The sequence below is a fragment of the Sus scrofa genome, chromosome 13 (assembly GCF_000003025.6).
Source record: "Sus scrofa isolate TJ Tabasco breed Duroc chromosome 13, Sscrofa11.1, whole genome shotgun sequence".
NCBI lineage: Eukaryota > Metazoa > Chordata > Mammalia > Artiodactyla > Suidae > Sus > Sus scrofa.
Window position 1 is genome coordinate 204,524,079 of NC_010455.5, and position 26,588 is coordinate 204,550,666.

Consider the following 26,588-nt stretch of genomic DNA (forward strand, 5'->3'; position numbering starts at 1 on the left):
CAACCTGAGTCGGTAAAGGCACAGGCTGGAATCCACGCAGCACATACCCATGGCTCTTTTGAGCTCAGGGAATTCCACTCTGACTTTTGTCTTGGGGGATGAAGTCTATTGCCAATGTTATTCTTTTTCCTGATGCACCAACAGATAAGTCATTTCTTCCACAGAATTTTAAAAAGCAAAGGCCTAATGTGGTGGCTCCTTCCTTGGAAGAGAAGAAGACGAGAGGCCGTCAATAGAAAGGGGCTTTCCTATTGGTGTTCCGTGGCTCTTCGTGATAGTTTCCAGGAGGTGGCTGAGTCTAGAGTCCAGGAGAGGAGTTTCCTCCCCAAAACTGAGGCAGATGGATGAGGTCTCTGTGTTTATCTCCTGGTTTTAAAGCTCCATGTAGGAGTTCCCATCGTGGCTCAGTGGTTAATGAATCCAACTAGTATCCATGAGGACAGGGATTTGATCCCTGGCCTTGCTCAATGGGTTAAGGATCTGGCGTTGCCGTAAGCTATAGTGTAGGTCACAGATGCGGCTCAGACCCCGAGTTGCTCTGGCTGTGGTGTAGGCTGGCAGCTGCAGCTCCACTTGACCCCTAGCCTGGGAACCTCCATATGCCTCCAGTGAGGCCCTAAAAAGACAGAAGACCAAAAAAAAAAAAAAGCTCCATGTAATCACAAAACTGCTTTAGGTTATATATACATTACATATACTACCTATACATTACATAATATAACATGTGTGTGTGTGTGTGTGTGTGTGTGTGTGTGTGTGTGTGTGTAATTAAAGTTCTGGTTCTGACTAATCTGAAGTGAACCCCCTTGCACAACACTGGCTGTTGCTGACTCACGGTCGTCCTGTGTGTACCTCTCAGGTACCATCTTTCCAGCAGACACAGCCCCAGTCCCCAACACTGGCTGCTGCTGACTCACGGTCACCCTGTGTTTACCTCTGAAGTACACAAAGACCCAGCATAAAACCATGACATCTGTCGGTGGGAGAACAGATTCCATTTTGTAATTGACAATGTGTTATTAAAAAATAGTTCCCATCTGTCCACAAGAACAGGCTACAAACCCATGGGGCTCAAAATTGTTTTAGGGTGAAACTCAGGCCTATGTAGTTTTGAAGAGCAGCCAAGCAATACTGATATGCAGCCAGGCTTAAAAACCAGTGGTCTCATCCAATGTTACTTTCATATATGTATATATTTGGCCACATGTATCTTATGGCCCTTGATTTGCAGTCTGAATGACCCCAGGTGACTAAGCTTATGTCCAATGACCGATCTATGGCTACAAGTCAGTAAGAGAGGCAGGACAGCACAGTGGTTAGGGACAAGCCCTGCATAGAGTTCCCACCAAAGCTCAGTGGGTTAAGAATCGGACTGCAGTGGCTCATGTGACGGTGGAGGAACAGGACTGATCCCCAGCCCAGCACAGCAGGTTAAAGAACCAGGTGTTGTCACGGCTATGGCCTAGGTCACAGCTGTCACTCAGATGCAATCCCTGGCCTGCGGAATTTCTATATGCCCTGGGCGTGTGGCTATAAAATTAAAAAAAAAAAAAAGAATGAGTCCAGCTCAGGGGTCAAAAGCCTGGGCTTGAATCGAGCCGTCACCCAACCAAAAGCTACTTTCTTAACTCTCTTCTCTGTGCCTGAACCTCCCAGATCGTTAAATGAGACAAGGGCTGGAAAGCGTTTCTCACTTCCTGCAGCAGAGGGGTTCAATAAACGGTAGCTATTACCATCCATAGCTGCGAAATAGTAATCACTTGATTTTGTTGTTGTTGTGGTTTTACTTTTAGGACTGCACCTGTGGCACATGGGAGGTCCCAGGCTAGGGGTCGAATTGGAGTTGCAGCTGCCGGCCTACACCACAGCCACAGCAACACCAGATCCTTAACTCACTTTGAGAGGCCAGGGATTAAACTCACATCCTCACGGATACCAGTTGGGTTTGTAACTGCTGGGCCACAAAGGGAACTCTAGTAATTACCTGATCTTCATTGCGGGACCTTTGCTGTCCCCCCCTTCCCCACGGCCTTGTTCCTGCGGAAGAGACACGTTACAAAGTCCCGAGAAGTTACTGTTTAAGTCTTGGCTGGTGTTAGGTCTCCATGCGGCATCTGGCTTGTCTCCATCACTCGAGGCTCCTGACTGTCATCCAGGCGGTCCCCACCACTACCCTTATGCGTCCCCTGTGTCCACTCTGCTGAGTTTTAACTTGTCGAAGAGTTTTTATGCCACGTCACTAGGATGGCCTCGGCCCCAGGCGGATATTTCACTTAAGTTCCAGCCTCAGATGCTTCCTTCGTCTCCAGTTTGGAAACCGAGTCCTGAATCTGGTCCACCCCAAAGTCTTGATTCATTCCGTGCAGCCCCAGCCCCGCCCCCGACCATGGAGATCACAAATTTAAAAGTGGGGAACCTTTGCACCCTCATGTTCAGAGCAGCCCCATTCACAGCAGCCAAAAAGCAGAAAGAGCCCCGGTGTCCGTTAACAAGGGGATGGATGAATACAGCGTTGAGTACGTACACAGCGAGAGAGCGTTCAGTCTTTAAAAAGATGGAGGGAGTTCCCACTGCAGCATAGCAGGTTAAGAACCCAACATAGTGTCTGTGAGGATGTGGGTTCGACTCCTGGCCTCACCCGCGGGGCAAGGATCCAGCATTGCCACAAGCTTCAGAATAGGTGACGGATGCAACTCCGATCCAGTGATGCCATGGCTGTGGCTGTGGCTGTGGCCAGCAGCTAAGCTCTGATTCAACCCCTAGCCAGGGCTCTTCGATATGGCCCTAAAAGGAAAGAAAAAAAAAAAGAGATATGGAAATTCTAACACTTGCTGTAACATGGGTGAACCCTGAGGACATTATGGTATGATGAAATAAGCCAGTCGCAGAAAGGTAAGTATTGTATGCTTCTGCTTACATGAAGCCCCTCGGAAGAGCCAAACTCAGAGAGACAGAAAGTAGTGTGGTGGTTGCCAGGGGCTGGGAGCAGGAGGGTGGGAAGGGCAGGGAGAGTTATTGTTTAATGGGTACAGAGTTTCAGTTTGCAAGATAACAAACCTTCTGGGGATGGATGTGCTGACGGCTGTGCAACAATGTGAATATTCTCAATGCCTCTGAACTGGACCCTTAAATGGTTAAGATGGTTTGTTATGTGTATTTCAACCACAATTATATATTTAGAGAAAGCCGGGGGACCCCTGGGGGTACTTCCTTTAAAGTCAGAGATATGCAGTGATACTCCCCATAACAACTGTTATGTACGCTTGGTCTAGAAACGCTGATCAATGCAATTAGAGAGGAAAAAAAAGGCCCATTTGCAAAGGAGGGGGCATAATTATAATTATCATGAAATATAATTTTATACCTAGAACAATCAAAAGAATAAACTTTAAAAACTGGGAATAGTAAAGAGAAATTAAAAGTCCACAAAGGTCATTTGCAAATTAATGGCTTGGACTAGCTTTGAATCCCTTCTTATAAGTTAAACTGACGCAGATGAAGCAGTCTTGACTTACCCACTGTGGCTCCTCTTTGGGCCCATGATTCTGCCAACCAGTGCAACAAAGTTTTGGCTTGAAAGACAGGGAGCTTTCTAACTCCATGAGCTGCAACCGAAATGCAGATGCTCTGCTTGGTGAACCCATGTTAGTAAATCCAACCTGATCCAAATTTTCATCCCTTCCACCAGGAGACGCAGCAAGGAGTCCATGAAAGTGGACATTAAGACTGTCCCCTGGCCTCTTGGGCCTCTGAATCAACAGACAAAGAAGGAAGTTATTGTGCTCCTGAGACACTGGTCCTGACCTAGGCGAGCACGGTCCGCTGCTCCCCAGTGGAGAGAGAGAAGTGTAGGCGCCAAACAGAAGATCCCTTGGGGCATCTTAGTAGTCCCATGCCCTAAGAGGAAGGGCAGTGGAAAGCTACCACACCCCGTCCAGGCAGGACGACTCACGTCCCAGACCCATCAGGAGTGAAAGCAGAGAACCACAATCAGATGAGGTGTTTGCGGAAGGCAAAGGGGGTGATGGTTTGGGCCGAGGAGGAAGGTGGTCACAGATACCCTGCCACCAGTTACGGGGTGACAGCTGTAACTGTCATACTGCGTCCCCCGTATTTGGCTGTGAAGCCATGTATGTGTGTATTTCCTCATCTATTTGGAGATGAAGTGTGACATGCGGAGCTGTATACGATGCCAGGGTGACAAAGAGTGCCCGTCTGAAGGTTAATTTGACATGTCCGTTTGGCTGAGCCATGGGGTGCCTAGATACTGGCTCAAACATTATTCGGGGTGTGTCTATGCAGGGGTTCCTGGATGAGATGAACATCTGAACAGAGAGACTGAGTAAAGCAGTCTGCCCACCCCAGTGTGGGTGGGCCTCGCCCAATCCGTTGAAGGGCTGGCTAGCACAAAGCTTGACCTTGCCCTGAATGAGAATTCTCCTGCATTGCTGCCCACATGCACGGGCCTCATCCAGTCTGCTGAAGCTCTAAATAGAACAACAAGGCTGAAGAAGAGCCAACTCTTCCTGCCTGACTATCCTCAGTCTGGAACATGGGTTTTTTTTCCTGCCTTCAGACTCACACTGGCTTTTTCTGAGTCTCAAACTGCCTGTCTACAGGCTGAAACGACACCATCAAACCTCCGGCCTCTCCAGCTTGCCAGCTGCCCATCTGCAGACTTTTCAGCCTCCATGAGCACATGCACCAATTCCACTCAACCGGTCTGCAGAGCATCCTAAGTCCGACGGTTACACGGCTACCTTTGACCAAAGCAGAGTAAGGAAGACACTCTTGTTAGCTTGCATTTCTAGGAGCTAAATCAGGACTCAACACTGCCAGAAAGCTCTTTCCTTTGTCACATCTGCTGCTCTCCTCTGTCTGCCATGGAACTTTCTTCCCACAGCAAGAAAGTTGTTGCCATAACACCAGACCAATATCCTTCCGGCTCATGAAGCAAAAGGAGGATAAGTTATTCAAGCCTACTCTACCTTCAATCTCTAGTCTAGAAAATTCCAAGGAAAGACTCCAGTTGTCTTATCTTTGATAAAGAGCCTCCACCCTTGAAATAATCCCTGTATCCAGGAGATGGCAGCTGGTGATTGACTTGGTTTGGGCAAGATGCCCTCTTGTGGCCAAAGGGTGTGATGCACCATGAATGACAGCTCAGCAGGTGCATATCATATCACATAAAAAAATAATACAATATAATATAGTATAATAGAATATGACATAATAGAGCATAGTTTAATACAGCATAGTATAATATAATGTTATATAATATGATATAAACTATAACAATTAATCATTGGGGAATAACTTTCTCCAAGTCAGGGATGCTAGGCAGACATTCACAGGCATGGTTGGACTCAGCCTGCTCGCTGATTTCCCACCTCATTCACCCATTTCTCCCAGTTCCCCACATTCTGCTGCCGCAAGTAGGAAATCCGACACTTGTTTCAAATGCTAGCCCAGTGCCCTCCCCAAGTAAGGCCGGTGGCTACCCAAAACTTGCAGAAAGAGTGATGAAATCCTAACAAGAATAACATAGAATTCAAGCTTTCCTCTTGGGAGCTTCCAGAGAAAGGCCCTTCCGTTGCCCTAAAATCCCAACATTAATAGAGTTCATACCCTAAGACTCAGAAGTGTGTCTTCTCTTCCACTTTCTGACCTGGAGGGTCCCTCAGTGACTTTGTCACAGGTTTTTCTCCTGTGGCTAGAAAGCTCCTTTGTTCACTTAGGGGTCTTTGTGACATGATTCTTAATAAGTAGTCCCAGATGTGTCCACACCATCTTTCCCCATCTGCAGGTCTTGCTGAGTTTCTTTCCCTGGAGGGAGTGCAGTGGAGACTTTTCTAAAGGTTTTCTTTAAGGGCCCCTGTTCTCTGTTCACACCGACTCTCTCCAATATCAGGACAAATGTATAAGGATTCTTCTATTTAATGAGTACCATTTATGAGGCTTAAGAGAGAGTCTGCATATTGCAATAGTCAATATATTACCATACTATATATATGTATATGTGTGTGTGTGTGTATATATATATATATATATATATACATATATACATATACATGCCTGAATATATGTATGCCAAATGCAATCTTCTGGTTGCATCCCTGCATCCAGCAGCCACAGACACCTGGAAGTTCTGTTACAGTGTTCATTCTCCAAGTCAAGGTAGAAGAGATGAGTATCAGTGGGGGCTCTGGGGCTATTCATTCCTCCAGCCATCCTTGAAACAAACATCAGTTCCCTTCTCTGTGTGAATTACTGCACTGGCAGCTAAAAGTATAGCAATGCCTACAAAAGCCTCTACCCTGGGGTAGAGAAAATCAAGCCTTAGACAGGATGAGAAGCTGTGGTGGGGGTATGCGCAGGACACTTCGGGACCACATATATGTGTGGCAACTCACAGGAGGCTGGGCGAAGGGGACAGGTGACCCTGGAACATCTTATGAACTGGAGCTCAGATCTGGTCAAGTGTTCAAGGTGTGGAAGGTGTCTCTGCTGCAGAAAACGTGGCAGCCAAGAGACCAGTGGCACTCAGAGATGCGGAATAGCCAGATTTATTCAGCACTGGTGCTGGCTCAGAGGAGTTGCCCCCAGAGGCTGAGCACCAGGTCTTTGTTCTGGGTAGCTTTTACACAACACAGACTTCCGGGTCTTGTTTTTCCCGAGCAAGGAGCCCGCCCTCCCCCTTCCCCAGCAGACAGTGTTCTTGCCTAGGAAGCTGAGTAAACAAGTTTACAAGAATGAAACAGATAAGCACTGCTTGGAGCAGGGCTAGCAGAGCTGCTAGCAAGGACATAAGGCACATAGTTGCTACAGGATGACAAGAGTGGTGGGTGGTATGGGGTCAGCAGAGATGCTCTCAGGCAGGTAGCTGCCTCCTCCGTGGGGCAGGGGGGTCCTCTAGTTAAAACGCTTACTTCATTTTCAGGAGAAAAGCTTTGCAGCCCATGGAAGGCAGGAGGCAATGCGGTTCTGTTTCATGCCAGAGGAGCAGAGGGGGACGAGGGAGGCTGCAGCCACTGTCGGGACTCATCAGGGGCCCCATGAGTGGTAGGCGAGCCCCTGGCTTTGTAGGACTGCTGCTTGCCCTCACCTGGAGGGCAGCCCTCCGCCGTCACCTCCACCTCCACCTCCTCGGAGGAGGCTGGTACCTCTGGTCCTTCTGCACCCAGATCTGCAGGCACAACACACACAGCATCTGGACCCCTCAGCCACCCCCGCTGTGACAGACAAGGACCCTGTTAGCTCTGTGGGAGCCAGAAGACATGCTTGTGGCATGGAAAGGGGTGGAAACCTCTTGAGACTAACTGTCAGATAAATCCCCTGGTGTCTTTCTCTTTCTCTGCTGATGTTCCATTGTTTTGCCTTCACATGAAACTTCCAGACATTCTGTATGACAACAAAAATCATGACTTGGAAGAACTCAAAGGTATGCCTTTTTACAAAGTAATCCTCCTGTCATCAACTAGACCAGCCACCAGATAACTACATGACTTCCGCGTCATTAAAATGCTGTTTCTTATGACCAGAGCCAGTGAATGCTGTTAACTAGCCAACGTTTTTTCTTTATTTTTATTGAAGTTTAGTTGATTTACAATGGTGTGCTAATTTCTGCTGAATAGCAAAGTGATTTGGTTATACATATATAGATACACGTTTTTATGTTCTTTTCTATTATGGTTTGTCTCAAGATATTGAATATAGTTCCCTGTGCTACACGGTAGGGCTTTGCTGTTTATCCATTCTGTTTATACTAGTTTTCATCTGCTAACCCTAAACTCCCAATCCATCCCTCCCCCACCATCCACCCCCTCGGTGGCCACAAGACTGTTCTCCATGTCTATGAGTCTGTTTCAGTTCTGTAGATAGGTTCGTTTATGCCATATTTTAGGTACCACATGTGATAGTACATGATATTTGTCTTTAACTAACTTACTTCACTTAGTATGATAATCTCTAGGTGCTGCAAATGGCATTATTTCACTCTTTTCTATGGCTGAGTAATATTCCATGGTATATATGTAACTCATCTTCTTTATCCATCAGTCTGTTCATGGGTATTTAGGTTGTTTCCATGTCTTGACTATTGTGAATGGTGGTGTATGAACACTGAGGTGCATGTATCTTTTCGAATGGTTTTGTCCAGATATATGCCCCGGAGTGGGATTGCCGGATCATATGGCAACTCTGGTTTTTTTTTGGGGGGGGGAACCTCCGTACTGTTCTCCGTAATTGCTGCGCCAATTTACATTCTCACCAGCAGCGTAGGAGCGTTCCCTTTCCTCCACACCCTCTCCATCATGTCTTATTTGTAAATTTTTAAATGAAGACCATTCTGACCCATTTGAAGTGGTACCTCACTGCAGCTTTGATTTGCCTTTCTTTAAGAACTAGCAATGTTGGGTGCCTTTCATGTGCCTATTGTCCACTGGTCAACATTTACTACAGATATATAACATCTATGGGACATAAGCTCCCTGGAACCATCACAAAATCTAATCTTGCCACTCTTTGGAAATGCATGGGAGATAATTTACATATGATTTGGAAGCCGGAAAAGTGAAGACCAGAAAACCCCTTTCCGTGTCTGGCTTCGCTGCTGCAAACCAGCAAAGACAGAAGCCAGCCTAGTTTGGTTTTATTTTTACTCACAAGTGCACCAGGGCTGTTCTAAATCCTCACCATCTCTCTACGTCCTTCTGCTGAAAAACCGCAGCTTCTGGCGCCCGAGGAGGGGATTGTGTCATGGCAGCACTTTAATGAGCTGAAGGGAATGTGCTGCTTTCCTACAGGGCTGGAAACATTGCCAGCATCAAATCCCCCAGTCTCACCCATCTTGAGGGTGACTCAACCTTGGCCCCCTGCAGGGTGGGAGGCATCTTTAACAGGGGTAGCTGATTTCAAAGAGTAAAATTAAGTCATATCCATCAATCAAAGGTTGAAAGTGATAAATAATTCTTATGAGACAAGAGCTAGAAAAACTTCATCTTGGAATTTTTAAAAATTTTATTGCAGTAGATTTGATTTACGATGTTGTGTTAATTTCTGCTGTACAGCAAAGTGATTCATATATATATATATATATATATATATATATATATATATATATATATTCTTTTCCAGATGGTTGATCCCAGGATATTGAATAGACTTCCCCATGCTGTACAGTGGGACCTTGTTGTGTATCCATTCTATGCATACTAGTTTGCATCTGCTACTTTTATTTGGGGACTTTAAGAAGGGAAAGATGGCAGCCAGTTTGGGGCAATGACTCTTAACTGTGGGGAGAAACCCCCCCATGAGGACATGACAGAATCATCTGGAAAGAACTGTGGCAGAGACCAGCTAAACCATCTACCAAGCTATGCCGCTTTCCTTCTAGATATGCAGCTGGTCCAGGTTTCCCAGCTTCTCCTCCTGCGATGTGCCCCCAGCTCAGATGTGTTAGAAGCCAAAGAGACCCGAGACCCACTGAGATGGGGCGTCCAGGAAGATGTCACAGAGGGAGCATGCAGGCTGAGTCCTGAGGGATGGGAGAACTTGGATATGGAAAACGAGAGTCATAACAGCTCTTGGCAGAGACATGAAAATGAAGAGGCTTAGGGAAAAGCAAACAGGGCATCTTTTGGAGCAGTGGGTCCCAAACTTTGCTCCCTTGGGACCTGCAGGTCTCTGAGCAGGACTAGAAACTTTTACATTCAAATGTGATAGCTTTTCTCCTAATTTAAAAAAAAAAAAAACTGAACTAGTATATAATTTGTAAAAATTTTCTCCCATTCATTTTCCTTTCTTTCCTTCTCTCTCTTACATGTTAACTATTAAGCAGACACGAACAAATAAACAGTCCAAGGAGTGAAAGCCCATGGCCCGTCAGTGTTCAGGAGAATCTGAACATCCGAAATACATTCACTTCTCTGAGCTGATCAAGTTTCTGCCCCGGGGCGTGAAATTGAGGTGAAGCCACAGGCACCTGTATTAGTAAGAACAGGCTGCCATACAAAATACCACAGACCGAGGGGCTTACACAACGGGCATGGGTTCTGTCACCGTTCTGGAGGCTGGCAGTCCAGGACCAGGGTGTCAGCAGGGCCAGCTTCTCCTGACACCTCTGTGCCTGACACGTGATGCTGTCTTCTCAGTGTCCTGACACGGTTGTCCCTCTGTGTGGACCTGTGTCCTGATCTCCTCTTCTTAGAAGGACACCAGGCAGACTGGACTAAGCTCGCACCCCAGTGACCCCTTTAAAGAGTCTATCTCCGCATATAAGTGGTGTCATGTGATGTTTGTCTTTCCCTGTCTAAGTTCACTTAGTATAATCATCTCTAGGTCTATCCATGTGGCTGCAAATGACATAATGAACATATTTGCACAACAGAAACAAGCTCACAGACATCAAAAAGCTTATGGTTACCAAAGGGGATGGGTGGCGGAGAGGGATGGATGGGGGTTTGGGACTGGCATATGCACAGTATTGTATATGGAATGACTGGCCAACCGGGACCTGCTGTATAGCACAGGGAACTCTACCCAGTATTCTGTGATCATCTATGTGAGAAGAGACTCTGAAAGAGGATGGATGTGTGTATAACTGGATTGCTTTGTTGTACAGCTGAAATTATCACAACACTGTCAATCAATATACTCAACAAAACTTTTTAAAATGGGGGGGGGATGAGTCTATAACAGTCACGTACTGAAGTCCTAGCAGTAAAGACTTCAACTAGGAATGGCGGGGGGCAGGGCGGGGGGCAGAGTTCAGCCCCAGAAATCTCTCTTGGTTACTTGAGAATCCAGTCCAGTGGGTGACCATGGCTTCAGGAGAGTGACCTTGGTGGCTGTCCAGTTTGAACAAGGACAGATTCTGGAAACTAGAGATCAATGAGTTTGATCTTTAGAAAAAAATTGTGAGATGCATTATTAGTCATTGACTTTGAAAGCACTTGGAGAAAAAACAGTTCTGAGCCTCCAGAGTCAGCACGCATTCACAGGAATGGAGCCAAATCTCCTTCATTACTTTTTTTCCAAATGAAATCTGCGTATTCACAAATGTTTGTTGAGCGCCCGCTGCACATCAAGTGTTGTGCTCAAGCACAGTTCCGGCTCCAAGGCGCTCACGTCTCCCTAAGGAAATCGGGCAGCTAAACAAACAAGTTAACTTACAATATGAGAACTGCAACGAGAGAAGGAAATGCCTGCCACCGAGATTATGCCGAGTTGAATAATTAATTTTATTTGAGGGACCCAGAGGGGGTGGCTGGCCGAGGGAAGCATCCTAGAGAAGGTTGGAGCTGGAAACTGGAGGAAGAACTATTTTCCAACAAAGGAAAGAGCCCGGAGCTCGGCAGGCAGAGGGGTGGGGTTGTGGGGGAAGGGAGCCAGCAGACAAGCGGAGGGAGCGCTGTTCAGATATGAGAGGACCCGCGTTCAGGAAGCCATCGCCTGCCCTTTCGTCTTCCTCTTCCTCGGATAGGGGACATCGGGGACATCGGGACAAAGAGGAAGTCGGGGGGTCTTTGCCTTGCCGGAACTCTCTCCACCAGCAACGGGAAACCAAAGGGCCCTTTAGAAATGGGGAGGAGACAGCAAAGGGGTCGGAAGCACGTGGTAAACTCTTGGAGGAAATGTGAACTCAGGTAGGAGGAGAGGAGGACGCCACAGAGACGCTGGCTGCGAGGACTCAGTGCCCACAGCCTGGGTCTGAGCCTTCTGGGCTCCGTTCTCTCTGCCGGTCAGCACCCCCTCACCTCCCCTTGGCCCTCTGCCTTTGCCTGGGGCTGGCAGAATGACTCTCCCTATTCCCCAGGCTTGTGTCTTTGTGTGTGTGTGTGTGTCTTTCGATGGCCACTCTTGCTGGCATATGGAAGTTCCCAGGCTAGGGGTCAAATCGGAGCGCAGCTGCCAGTCTACACCACAGCACAGCAACATGGGATCCAAGCGTGTCTGTGACCTACACCACAGCTCACACAATGCTGGATCCTTAACCCACTGAGCGAGGCGAGGGATCGAACCTGCATCCTTATGGATGCTACTCAGATTCATTTCCGCTGAGCCAGGATGGGGAACTCCTCCCCCGCCCCCAACTTGTGTCTTGATGAGCTCTGCCATTCAACAAAAAGATACTTCTCCATCCAGACATAAAGGTATCCAGGAAATGTCCCCACCATCCCCACACCCAGAGTCAGGGCTGACTGACCACCCCACTGGAGCCAAGAAAGGAGTGGACAGGAAGGAGCAGGTGTGAGGAGGGGTAAAGAATGTTGGGGAGTCTGATGGCTGATATTCGCTGAGCATTTACGAGTCTACAGCAGTCATCCAGGCAAGAGATGATGAAGACAGAAGCCAACTACTCTGTGTAAAGTAAGCTACAAGGATATATTGTACAGCATGAGGGATGTAGCCAAATATTTCATAACCGTAGTGGAGTATGACCTTTACAAATTGAAAAATACTCTATGATACACCTGTAATTAATATAATAGTGCACATCAACTATACTTCAATTAAAAAGAGTGAGAGAGACGATGAAGTCGTGAACAAAGGCTGTAGCAGTAAGAAAGGAGTTTGGAATTGAGAGGTGTTTAAGAACCAGAATTAACAGTACTTGAGGCTGATTGAATAAACTGCATAAAATAGAAAAGGAGGTCAAGAAAGTGTTCTAACTCGGGACGGTTCTGTGAATGGAGAACTCACTTGGGGGGATCAGGGGATAAAGGTGAGAGCGGGTTTCAGGGAAGGTAGAGTGTACGTGTCGGGGCAGCTAGAACTTGCAGGGCATCTTCTAGTCTCCAGGGGGAGGTGCAACAGGTCACACAGGTGATAAGCCTGGACCAGAGCTGGAGATCTGAGAGCTATTGGCCTGGTGGAGGCAATTACAGGTACAGAGAAGACAAAGGGTGAAGGTGGAGGAGGAGGGAGCAGAGTGAGAAGCATGGTGGGGGCACTTATTTCCAACCACGTGATCAATACAAGCACTGTGGTTGGGCACGGACCTAGGGATCAACCAGATTTACACCTAGGAAGGCACAACAGGAAAGTGTGTAAAACACACCCATCGTGAAGTGATCAAACACCAGCAAGGCAAATCTTCACTCTAAATTCAGGGGTGTCTATGTGAGCGACCTGAAGCCCTCTGTCCACTCACCTGACTTCCAGGTTCTGACCTAATAGTTATTATTAAAATCACACTGTCTCCTTTGAGAGCCATAATTAAAGTGTTATTGCTAACTTTCTGAGATGTTCAGCGCTCTTGGACCAGAGCACCTGTTCTGGACAGAGGAAAAGCCTAGAGAAGAGTTTATGCAGTCTTAAGAGTTTGAGATCAACCCTCCAGCCACTTCCTTTTTTATTTTTTAGTGGTTTTTATTTTTTTAATTTTATTTTATTGGAGTATAGTTGATTTACAAAGTTATCCTAGTTTCAGGTGTACAGCGAAGTGAAACAGTCATACATATAAATATATCCATTCTTTTTTCCTGTATAGGTTATTACAAACTATTGAGTAGATTTTCCTGTTCAGTACAGTAGGTTGACATTAATCATCTATTTTATACAGTAGTGTGTGTGTGTGTGTGTGTGTGTGTGTGTGATTTCCACTCTCCCAATTCTTCCCCAGCCACTTCCTTTAAATAATGAATGTTGCTTGCTAAGGTTGGAACCCTCTGGAGTCACAGAGGGTTGCTTATTCAAGAATTCCATTGGCTTTGCACATCCCATTCCTGTCCACTGCTGCACTTTATGGAGACTTCTCACTTTACACAGAATGAACTCTTTTATTTAACCTTTACCGTGACCTATAATCTTACACCACACAGCTTCTTCTTCTTCTTTTTTTTTTTTTACAGCCACACACATGGCATATAGAAGTTCCCAGGCCAGGGGTCTAAACAGAGCTGCAGCTGCAGGCTATGCCACAGCAACAGCAACACAGGATCCAAGCCACATCTGCGACCTATGCTGCGGCTTGCAGCAACACTGGATCCTTAACTTACTGAGCAATTCCAGGGATCAAACCCACATCCTCCCAGAAATAATGTGGGGTCCTTAACCCACTGAGCCACAACAGGAACTCACACAGCTTCATTTTTTACCGGTTCTGTTACAGCCTGCCCCATTTGCAAATAACAAGGAGAAGTACATTCACCCCATCCCAACGTCCCTAAAAGTCTCAACTCAACAAAATTAGCTCAGAGTTGAAAATCTCATCAGAACGAAAGTCCCAAATTTCATCATATAAACAGGTATGGGTGAGACTTTGGGTGTAATCCATTTGGGGACAAGACGCCTCCCCACCTGTAGGTCCATGAAACTAGAGAACAAGTTACCTGCTCCCAGGACACAATGAAGAAACAAACACAGGGTGCCAGTTATGGACATTCAGTTCAAAGGGGTGAAAATGGAAAGAGCCAAAGTCATCACCGGTGTTGGACACACTCCATTAGGTTTCAGTGTCTGGGAAACATCCCTGGGGCTCCCTCCGAGCTGGGGACTCCTTTTTCGTGAAGCACGGCATGAGCAGTTTTATCAATCTGCTGCTCGCCTGTGGGCTTTGGGAGGACCAGCCATTTCATTGTTGTCGTTGTTGTTTGGTTGTTTTTTGGTTTTATTTTCACACTGTCTTTCCAAACTGGAACGTTTAGTCCACATTGGCAACATTTTTCCTCATACTAAATTCTCAAAAACTTTGTTGGTCTCCGTCTATATTTTGGGATTATTCCATCCGACAAAACTCTCCTCTGCAAGTGTCTCCTAGAGAATACATCTCTGTCTTTGGCTTCTGCTGCGATGGCTGTGGGATCATGCTCCCAGCCTCCTAGATGGACTCTGATGTGATCTAGGGAATCTGGGAGTCACTCTCATAATTTCTTCAAAGAAACTTCGATGTGACGGAATACTCCAATATTTTGATTTCTTGAAGACATTAAATGGTCGTACAGCCACCTCAAATTTTTCTCTAAAACATGCTTTTCTGACAGTAAATGTTAGCATTTTCTGCATTGTGGATACAGTGAGACTTCTCAAAATCACAAAGTCATGATTCCTTTTTGTTTAGCATTTCTTCTCTCTTTTTTTTTTTTTTTTTTGGTCTTTTTGCTATTTCTTTGGGCCGCTCCCGCGGCATATGGAGGTTCCCAGGCTAGGGGTCGAATCGGAGCTGTAGCCACCAGCCTACGCCAGAGCCACAGCAACGCGGGATCTGAGCCGCATCTGCAAACTACACCACAGCTCACAGCAATGCCAGATCGTTAACCCACTGAGCAAGGGCAGGGACCGAACCCGCAACCTCATGGTTCCTAGTCGGATTCATTAACCACTGCGCCACGACGGGAACTCCAGCATTTCTTCTCTTAATCTGTATGGTTCATCTTGAATTTTTCTTTAAGCAGCAACAAGAATTCAGGCTTCCCCTTCCACACTTTGCTCATAAATCTCATCAGCTAATTCTCCAAGATCATCCTTTCCAAGTTCTGCTTTTCACGCAACTGTAGGACACCGTTTCACCAAGTTTCTTGCGAGTACCTAGCAAGGATCTCCTTTCCTCCAGTTTCCAGGAACGTGCTCCTCACCCATTACGAACCTTCACCAGAAGCATCTTTAACAGCCACGTTTCTACCAGCAGTCTGCTCGTGATGACTAGATGCTTGGTTTTCCCTCTACTACTTTTCTCGCTCTTTTCCGAGCCCTCACTAGCGGTCGTTCCCATCCACATGTCTATGAACATGTATTGTGCCCCTCAAAATTCTAGTCTCTGCCCTACACCCAATTGCAAGCCCATTTATAGTTTTTTTAAGACTTTTTTTAATATCCACACCACATTTCTGGCATCAAAGTCTGTATTTGTTTTCTATGACGGTTGCAACAAACTGCTGCAAATGTAGTGACTTAGAAGAAAACAGTAGTATTATCTTCACAGTTCTAGAGGCCAGAAGTCCAAAAATGGGTTTTGCTGGACTAAAATCAAGGCATCGTCAAGGGCTGAATTCCTTCTAGAACCCCAAGGGGAATCTGTTTTGTTGTCTTCTCCAGATTCTAGTGTACATACGCATTCCTTGGTTCATGACCTGATTATTGCATCTTCAAAGACCGCATCCTATCACCGGGCTAGTGTCCAATGTCACATCTTCTCTGACTTTGATTCCAACTCTCTCTTCCAGGTTTAAATACCCTTGTGATTACACTGGGTCCACTCAGGTAATCTGGGATAAACCTCCTCCTTGAAGGTCAACTGATTAGCAACCTTCATTCCGTCTGCAACCACAATTCACCTTTGCCTTGTAAATTTATATAATCTCAGGTTCCCTGGGTTAGGGCGTGGACCTCTTTTGAGGCCCATTATTCTGCCAACCACAACCTCAAAGATGGTTGAGGTTGAGATGCTGCCTTGAATTCTGGATAACAGGTTGGAAAAGAGGGAGCATCACATAAAAAAAAAAAAATCAACAATTTCCACCTCAAATTCTTGGTATTTCAAAATGAAATTGAGCTAACACATATGTTTACAGCAAACAATTACTTGATTAGAACTCCCTCTTCTAACCCTTGGGAATCAGAGAATTTAGGAGAATGAGAACTATTTGGTATACCAGGGGAAAAATGCGCTGATATTTCTATTTAAATAATGCACAAATATTTTGTAATTATATAATTCTAGCAATAAATTGAACCACTCTTTGATAATGACCTAGCTATGGCTTCATGCTAGGATGGTACTGCAGGTGAACTTGGGCTTATTATCAAATCCAGTGATTTTAGAGGAAAATAAACTTCAAGAAATTTATGTATATGTATGACTGCATCACTTTGCTCTACAGCAGAAATTGGCACAACACTGTATATCAACTATATTTTAATTAGAAAATTAAAAAAGAAAATTAGGCAGAATTGAAGTTAGAAATTCAAATATTCAAATTTGAAAGCATCAATATATTCATGGCGATTACCAAAGTTTTCTATTTTTCTCTCTCCTACTTAACCACAGGAAATAAAGTGCCACCTTCACAGTCACAGATCCTACACTCCAGCAATAACAAAATCCACAACAAAAAAAAATTCGCATTTGTTGAGCATGTAACAGGTTCTAGGCTGAACCATTTGGATGCATACGTTGACTTAGAGGAGACCACTATATCTCTGGATAGTAATATCAAGTAAGAAATAAAAGATTCTAGATGGGAAAGAAATTAACATGCTGCCTTACATTTTATCATTTAATTCTTTCAACAGCCCTATGAGATAACATCTTTTTGTTGATGAATACATAGATTCAGTGAAGGAAAGCAAGCCTCTGAAGTTCCCACAGCTAGATGGTGGCAAAGTTGGGTTACAAACTTCCTAGTGTCTTTTCTCGGCATCCTGATGTCTTCTCTGAAGTGCAAGATGAGTTCTGTGCAAGAACCAAAGAGGGAGATGCCACCATGTGGGGTAACAGGTGGAAGGGATAGAATGCAGAAGGTGGAGAGCTGGAGGAAGGATGCTGGACTGACAGAAGAGTGAGGACCGCAGGACAGATGGAGACCCCTTGAGATGCGTTAAGGAGGAAAAAGAGTCTGTAGCTGGAATAGAGACACTGGAAGAAAGTCATGGAGGAGCAGCTTGGACTCAGCGATAGTGTTCCAGTCTAAAGGACCTGAACGGAAGGATATGGGTTATGGCCATTTTTTTTTTTGTAGGCAATGGGATCCCACTAAAATACATGAGCAAGGAATTGATAAAATCTGAATCTTCTTGAGATTTGCCTAACCACAGTGTGGAGGATGGAGGAAAGGCAGAAGCCGGGGTGTTGAGAGAAATGAGAAGGCAGTTGCCTGGGTCCATTACCACGCAAGGTGATGAAGGTCTGAATTACAGGGATGGTAACGGGAGTAGAAAAGAGAGGGCAGATGTCACAGCGGATGGGAAAGGCGGCAGAATTACCCTTGACAGCATGTGACAGCTGATGGAACGTGGAACGGGTGAGGAGGAAGACGTGAAAGATGGCTGACTCAGAGGTTTTCAGCTCAGGAAAGCAGGTGGGTGCTTGGCCCCAGACTGCAGAATGACGGTCAGAAAGGAAAGTGGACATGAGGGGCTGGATATTGGGGCAAATCAGAATAATAGACACCAATTTAGGAGTCCTTCAACAAAATGTAAAAATTAAAAGAGTGAAGAAGAGAACCTGGCAAGGGAAAGGAGGAAGACCTGGGGAAGTCTTTGACGAAGTTTGCATTTAGAGAGCTGGACAGCTAGCAGAGCCAGTGAAGGGCACAGGGAGAAGCAGCTGCAGGAACCAGAAAGAGTGGCTTGGGTGCCAGAGATCTTCCAGAGGATACAACTGCCACACGCTCGCTGCTGCAGGGAGTTCCAGGAAGGCACGTCTTTCAAGGGAGTTAGTGTTGATTCTGTGCTAAGAGAGTTCTGAACTCCCAGAAGCCAAGCCAGGGACCCCTTTCATCAACCCTATGAGATACAGCTCTTTAAATGTGGAAAACTCAGCAGGTCGCAGAGCTAATGCACAATGGATGTGTAGGTGAGCCCAAGCTGATCTGCTTCTCAAGACTTCTATTAGGCCATGTGCTTCTCTGTGTCTATGCCCCACTTGTTCCTGCCCTTCAGAAAGCTGCAGAGCCTCAGGTCCTAAAGAAGCCATCACTCGCTGCTGTGTTACAGGTGTAGCACATGGGGATGCTGCTGTGTTACGGGTGTAGTACATGGTGATCGTCAGAGTTCAATCCAGCACATACAGTGTCTGGAACATGGGTTTGTGTGACTGAAAGTTTTGTTCCCATCTCTTTAGTCTTCTTGTTACAACAAGGTAGGGAACATAGCAGGATAAGTGGCCCTTTCCTACTAATGCACACCTGGGAAATTCGGGTGCCAGCTCCTCACCTGGTCATGATGTGTGTCCTCCTATAGCATCAAGCAACAAGAAACACTGAGGTGAGCTGAGAATATGTAGCTCAGAAGGATGTGTGAGGAGGAAATAGCTGAGCCCTTGGCTGTGCCTCACTTCTTCCGAGGGCACAGACATCAGAGCCTGTTTGATAAATTTCCTTGTGGAAGTTCTGTCTCCATACCTGCCAGGAGGTGAACCTATGCTTGCCTCCTCTGGGTTTCCGGCTCTTCCTTCCATACTCCCCTCCCTTTCTGAATCTACCTTAACTTTCTCCGTCTTTTCCCCACATGTCAAAAAGAAAAGCCATCTCCAAAAAAGAAGGCTCACTATTTTCCATACAGGGGAAACCTTACATTAGTATGACTTCTGTTCACAATGTCAAATACTCTAAATTAACACTCCCAAAGAGTCACGTCAATTGGAAATCTTAAAAGCAGCTTGCTAAATAGCTCCTGTAGTAAAAAAGGAAACTGCCATGTGAACACTAGTTATCAACACTCATGGGATGTAGAAAATCAGTAATTCAAAGAACAATTATGGCCTAGCTGGAAAACCATGGAGACTGAAAATAAATGAGGTAAGCATTCAGCTCAAGAAGTCAAAACAACTAAACAGTAAGTAATCTAAAGGAGAGAATTAATGGAGATAATTACCAAAAAAAAATTGAAAACCCCCTTGAAAAGTTAGCAGATTGATGCATAAAATCAACTGCTAATTCTTTACAAAGACTAATAAAATAGACTAACTTCTAGTCTGGCTTGCATACATAACATTAAAGATGAGAAAGAGAGAAAAATGTCTGGCAATATGGAGAACTGTGAAGAAATGTGTTCCACCACATGCTATGCAAAAACAAAGAGAAGTGCTGGATAAAATATAACAAAAAGTTGTTCTTTGTTTTAAATACACAGCAATCTCCAAGGAGAAATTGCCAAGTGCCCAAAATGAGGCAGAAATTCTAAGCAGATTAGTAAAGATGAGCAGACCCTACAGTGGCCGATAGGAGTAAGAGTAATGGAGACAGACTTTTAGCCCAGGGATTGGAGCCTGGGAACTAGATTCAAGCTGAGCCAAGAGATGTAACCTTATGACCTTACATGGGGTGAAGAACAACAACTGAGACCCCTACACAGACTTAGAACCCTTGGGAGTCACTCTTTTGAGGAAATGGGACTCAAGATGCTCTGTCCACTTCTCCCGAGGAGCAAGAGAGCTGAGAGCAGCATAGCACTCTGGTTAGTCCCCTGACAAGCAAAAATTCATGCCTGCATTTCATATGGTTGTAGAATCCAAATTTATACTGCCCTTTGTGGCACAGAAACAGACGGGGGGGGGGGGAAGCAGAAGGGCAAGACATCTATATAAATTTTAATTTTAATTAATTAAAATTTAATTTAATTTCAAATCCAATTTATTAGTAGCAATATCCATCTTTCAAGTGCTCAATGGCCACATGCGGCTAGTGGTTTTCCTATTGGACTGTGTAGATATAGAGTATTTCCACAATTGCAGAAATTTATGTTGCATGACCCTGGTCTAAGGGTCTTCACCAATGCCGTGAGATGGAGGGTAGAGGGAATACAATGTATAACTGTTAGAATAAAAGCAATTAAAAGTGTGGTTGTTTCCATATAATATCTACCAAAAATATCAAACCCTGTCACCTCTGAAACTGTGAGAAACCAATAACAGAGTTTGGTTAAGGGGCAGGATATAACATAAATATACAAAAATAAGTATATACACACAAAGAATGCTGTCAAAATGTGACTAAGTAGAACAGCCATCCACAATAGAAACCACACAGTGTAAAATAGCTAAGAATCAGTCAAACAACAAGCTATGAGACCTATGCAGAAAACTACAAACCTTTCCCAAGGGACGAGAAAGAAGTTCTGAATAATGGGTGAGATGTACATTCCTCAAGGAGAAGCCTTATAACCACAGTTACAAGAAGAGTTACCCTTGACCGAGAAATGAGTATGTACCTGGCACTTCCCAGAAATCAGCCCATTTACTTCCCACTCTTCTAGGGGCAGGGTCCAGTCACAGTCCTCAGCCTCCAAATGAGAAAGAGAACAAAAGCAGGAAGAGGCTAAGTGATCTGAGGATCCCTTGGTAAGTGGCAGAGTGGGACTTTGAACAGAGAAGGCCACTCGCATCCATGGGGAAAGGATGACTTATTCACTAAATGGTATTGGAACAAGTGGCCAATCGTGTAGTTAAAATGAGTTAAATCTATTTCACGCTATGGGCTGATAGTCTACGTGAACTGAAGATCTATATCATCTCACAAATCATGAAAGTACTAGAAAAAAGAATGTGAAAGAACCTTTTGGTTTTTTGTTTGTTCGTTTTGCTTTTTAGGGCTGCACCCACAGCATATGGAGGTTCCCAGGTTAAATTGGAGCTGCAGCTGCCAGCCTACACCACAGCCACAGCAATGCCATATCTGAGCCGTGTCTGCGACCTACACTGCAGCTCACAGCACCGCTGGATCCCCAGCCCACCAAGCGAGGCCAGGGATCAAACCCTCAATCTCATGGTTCCTAGTTGGATTCATTTCTGCTGCACCACAATGGGAACTCTTAAATAACTTTTTTAAAAAAGGACCTTAGAGTGCAGGAAGTCTTTGGCAGCAAGACACAAGCTAGGAGTCATAAAGGAAAGTGACAGAACTGAGTATTTAAAAGCGCAAAACCCTAACGGATAAAGAAGAAGTGGTACATAGGTACAATGGAATATTACTCCATCGTGAAAAAGAATGAAATAATGCCATTTGCAGCAACATGAATGGAACTAGATATTATCAAACTAAGTAAAGTAAGACAAAGACAAATATCACAGAATATGTCAAATCTAATAAAAATGTTACAAAAGAACTTATTTATAAAACAGAAACAAGGATTTCCCGTCGTGACACAGAAGAAATGAATCTGACTAGGAACCATGAGGTTGCATGTTCAATCCCTGGTCTCACTTAGTGGGTTAGGGATCCAGCGTTGCCGTAAGCTGTGGTGTATGTAGGTCGCAGACACAGCTCCGATCTGGTGTTTCGCTGGCTGTGGTGTAGGCCAGCAGCTGTAGCTCTGATTGACCCCAAGCCTGAGAATCTCCATATGCTGTGGGTCTGGGCCTAAAAACAAAATAAATAAATACATAAAAATAACAGAAGCAAGCTCACAGATTTTGAAATCAAACTTAAGATTACGATAGGGAAAACTGTGGAGGGGTATAAATTAGGAGGATGGGAATAATACATACACACTACTGTGTATAAATAGGTAACTAACAAGAGCCTACTGTATAGCACAGGGAAATCTTAATATCTGTAACAACCTATATGGGAAAAAGCGAATGGATATATGTATATGTAGTACTGATTCACTTTGCTGTACACCTGAAACTAATACAACATTTTACAATAAAACTTAAAAATAAAAGTGCAAAACCCTACCTGGCAAAAGATCCGTGACCAAAGCGAAAAAGTGGGAGCAGGCAGAGGAGTGGAGTTACTTGTGTGTGTTTTGGGATAGGGGAGTTATGGTAGGATCCAGACAGTGATTGACCAATCACAGACATCTTTAAGTCATCATTTTCTCCTTCAATGATTTACTAACGCTATTTTAACCCCTGAGAAAAAAATCACACCAGCAAAGGGACAGAGAGAAGGAGAAGGATCAAGGTGGGAAGAACCAGTGACTCAGGGATGGGCACGTCCAGACCGCCCGTCTGGCTGTGAAAGGAAAGCTCCCAGCAAAGCTCAAGCACCAGGGGAGAGTAAGGACCCCCTGGGGCCGGCTGGACCACTGCCTCTGTCTTCCCTCGTCTACAGAAACTGTCTTTAGAGAGCGTGATAAAGGAGGCTTTATTTCTTCTCCCAAATCTCCCCTAAACTCCTCTTTGGCTGCTTCTAACTGGTATCCACAAGGATGGATTTGGGGTTAGAGAGTTTCAGCATAACCACGTTGGCAAGGAGCAGGCTGGAGGAAAATGCTTGCACATTTTTACTAAAGAAGTGAAGAGATATGTAATTAAAGCAATAGGAAGATGGTATATTTTTACCCATGACATGGACATGAAATTCAAAAATTAGAACATGAATATTGGTGATGCTATACAGAAATTATTTTTCACATACTATTAGTGGGAGTGTAAGTGGATGCAAACATTTAAGGGCGGGGGGATGTCTCTGTTCCAAAATTTTAAATATGTACATTCTCTGTTAGAGCAATGGCATCTCCAAACCAGAGAAACAGCCACACAAGTAAACAAAAACATAGCGTACAAGGTTATTCATTGTAGCTTTGTTGGTAACAACTGAAAACAATACTAGAGTTTCTGCTGTGGCACAGCAGGTCGAGGATCCAGTGCTGCTGCAGCTGAGGCATAGGTCACCACTGCAGCTCGGGTTTGATCCCTGAACTGGGAACTTCCATATGCCGTATGCGCGGCCAATAAAGAAAAAAATAGTGCTAATAATGGGAGAAACCTCCATTTGTACCTTGAACCCAAATGCAGTTGTTTTCAAAGTGGTGTGTGCGCTGTGATGTTGAAAGATGATTACAATGTATTATTAAATTAACAAGAGGAAACTGTCAAGATAGATAAGCGGATAAATAGCTAAGTAGTTAAGGGAAGAAGGAGGAAAAGGGTGAGAAAAATAGTCAAAAGCAGCTGTGACGGTAGGGAAGTGAGGGCCCAGGAGGGAGCCTGGCAATAAGAGAATAAGTGGTTTAGGATGTGGTGGGAAACTCACTTTTTACTTAAAAGTGAATTGGCTTTAACTTATTAGAACAATTATGTTTGAATCTGTTAGAACAATGTCGCATTTAATTTATGTATATAAATTTATTTTAAAAGTATGGGTCTAACAAAGAAGCAGAGGAGGAAGGCTTTCATGTAATGACCTACCTCTGAGGCAACGTTTTTGTAGAATGAGTTTGCGGTAAGACAACACAACATTAATGTCAATAAAACAACCACGCGTGCACCCGCCACCGTCACTGGAGCCCACGTCAGTGGGGCCAGTGTCCCCCTGAGCAGGGGCTGGCGCAGACTTTGATGTAAAGCAAGGTGACATTTCCCAGGAGAGACAGGAAATTGCATCCAGCTGTGAGTAGAACCACTTTGTCAGGACAACGAAGATGCTGCCGGCCCCGACTCCTGCATCCTGGACTGTGAAGGCACGGTCCCGGTGCGACCTTCACGCACCCATCGAAGGCTGTGCATGAGTGGTACTGCGTCCAGACACCCGGGGCTCGTATCATCCCTCTTCATGGTACTAATACCAATACCTGTTTAACAAAAACGTGATCGAGGTACACTTGACCTGCAAAAATGCTGTGCATATTCAGTACACACCTTAGTGCTTGCAGGTAAGTATACAAACCCACCATCATCATCAATGCCATAAACAGATCTAGCATCTCCGGACGTTGCCTTTGCCCTCCTGACACTTCACCTAAGATCTACCTTCCTGCCAAATGTTTAACTACACACCTCAGAATCATTAACTATTGGCTGGACACGGAGCTCTGGGACGCATTCATCTTGCACCCAAACTTTGTACCTTGACTGATTTCCCCTCCCCTCCCCCCTCAGTCCCTGGAAACCACCATCCCACTCTTAGCCTTTAAAAAAAGACAAAAATCCTGCCATATACGACAGAATGATCAACTTGGAGAACCTTATGTAGAGGGAGATAAGCCAGACACAGAAGAGCAAGAACTACAGAATCACACTTAGGCAAAGGATCTGAAATTGTCAAACTATCAACCTGTTTTTGTATGGGCTGAATTCGAGCCACAAAGCCCCTTTTATCCAATCATTGAACAGATGCTTAACTAAATGCCTGAGATGGGCTAGTGACCAATGACAGAGCAGAGGACAGAACACGGTGATACAGTGGAGCTGTCAGGTTTGGGGGCAGGGTGCAGCACATGGAGAGACACAGGAAAACTGCATGCAAGTGTTACAAAGAGGTGAGTAGGAAGCATGTGTTGCACGTGCGGGGAAGTGGACGATTTCAGAGGAAGGATGAGCTCGGTCCTGATGGATGGATGATAAGAGCTGGCCTGGTCATCAAAGGACTGGGACAGAGGGAGGGCCAGATTGCCTAGGCAGCAGACAATCTAAGGGCAAAGGCTGAGTTTAGCAGTTAGATATGAGGGAGGGAAAGAAAGAATGAGAAGAAGGAGGGCGCCATGTCCTGAGCTATGAGCCGTCCACCACCACAGGGTTGTGTTCCGGAAGTGAGAGGTGGCACCAGAGAGGAAGATGTCTCATGGCATGAACAAGGGCACAAGGAAGCTTCGAAGTGTTCAAGCCAATTGAGACATGAACACATTTGCATTTTCAACAGACTGTTCTGGCTGCAGAGAGAAGCGCATTGGGAAAAGGTTCATGTCTGGAACCACAGTCAGGAGCTGTCACAATAATCCAGGTCCAAGAGGGCAGAAAAAGGTAGTTGCTATGGAAATGGAGAGAACTAGATGCAGGCAAGAGATGCTTCTAGAAACAACATAAGGTGAAGGGTTGGATGTGGGAAGTGGGGGGGCCGAGATAGCAGTCAAGGAAGACACCCAGGCTTCTGGCTCAGGCGGCTTGGCGGATGTCACTGTCTTCCACCCTGTTCCCTGAGGCAGAAATTCCAGGAGGGGATACGGGTTTCCGGGGCAGGAAATTTATTTTCATGCTGAACACACTTGAGTTCAAGACACCCATGGAACAACCAAATGGAGTTGTCTTGGGGGAAAAGGTGGTTCATTTGAGCCTCAGGAAAAAAGTCTAGCATGTGAACACAGTTTGGTGGGGCTGGTTATTGGGACGAGTTATCGTTGAAACGACAGACATGTTTGAGGTAGTACAGGAGTTTGGGCAAATGGAAAAGTAGTCCTTGGACGGCCCCTGGGGAGCAGTGGCATTTGGAATTCAAGTGCAGGAAGATGAAGCTGCAAACATCTGGAGAAGGAGCAGCTGGGGTGTGGACAGGAGACCAAGGAAGTGTGCTGAGGGCCTGGGAAGGGTGTATTGTCCTCAGTGGGCAGGATGCAGGAAGGCAGGTGAAAGAAGAAGGACCAGCAAAGAGACACTGGATGTAGCAGCCGTTGCAGGATAGGATGGAATGAAAACATGACAGAGAGAGTTGAAGTCCACTTCTCCCCTAACCTTGACTGCCTTCTCCTCCTCACCTTCCCCAGAGAAACCATGGTTGTGAATTTGGTGTGCATTTTTCCAAACAACCTCCTAAAGACCCTCCAAATATAAGCATCTGGACACAACCTTGGATTGGTGTGGGACTGGCTGCACACAGCAGAAAGCTCTCTGGCCAGTTGGAGCAGGAAATAGATTCATGAGGGTGTTAGGTTGTTCTCTCTGGATGAGGGAAGGCGGTTTGGAGGAACAGCACCTCAGAGCACACATCCTGAACTGCTCTGGCGGGAAAAGCACGGCTCCACCACAGGGAACACACTCCGCCATCCATTAGACCCTCTGAAAACACCGTTCTGGAACCAAGGCCCATGTGGCCCTGTCCCACCCACCAGGAGACTGATGCAGGTGACGTTCCTTCAACACTGGGTTCTGACACAGCATTCGGGGCAGGTGGATCTGATGGACCAATTGACCAAAACCAGAAAACTGGCTCCAAGTCTGACGAGACACATGGAAAGAATGAGCTGTGGCTTGAGTTTCATCTTATGAATTC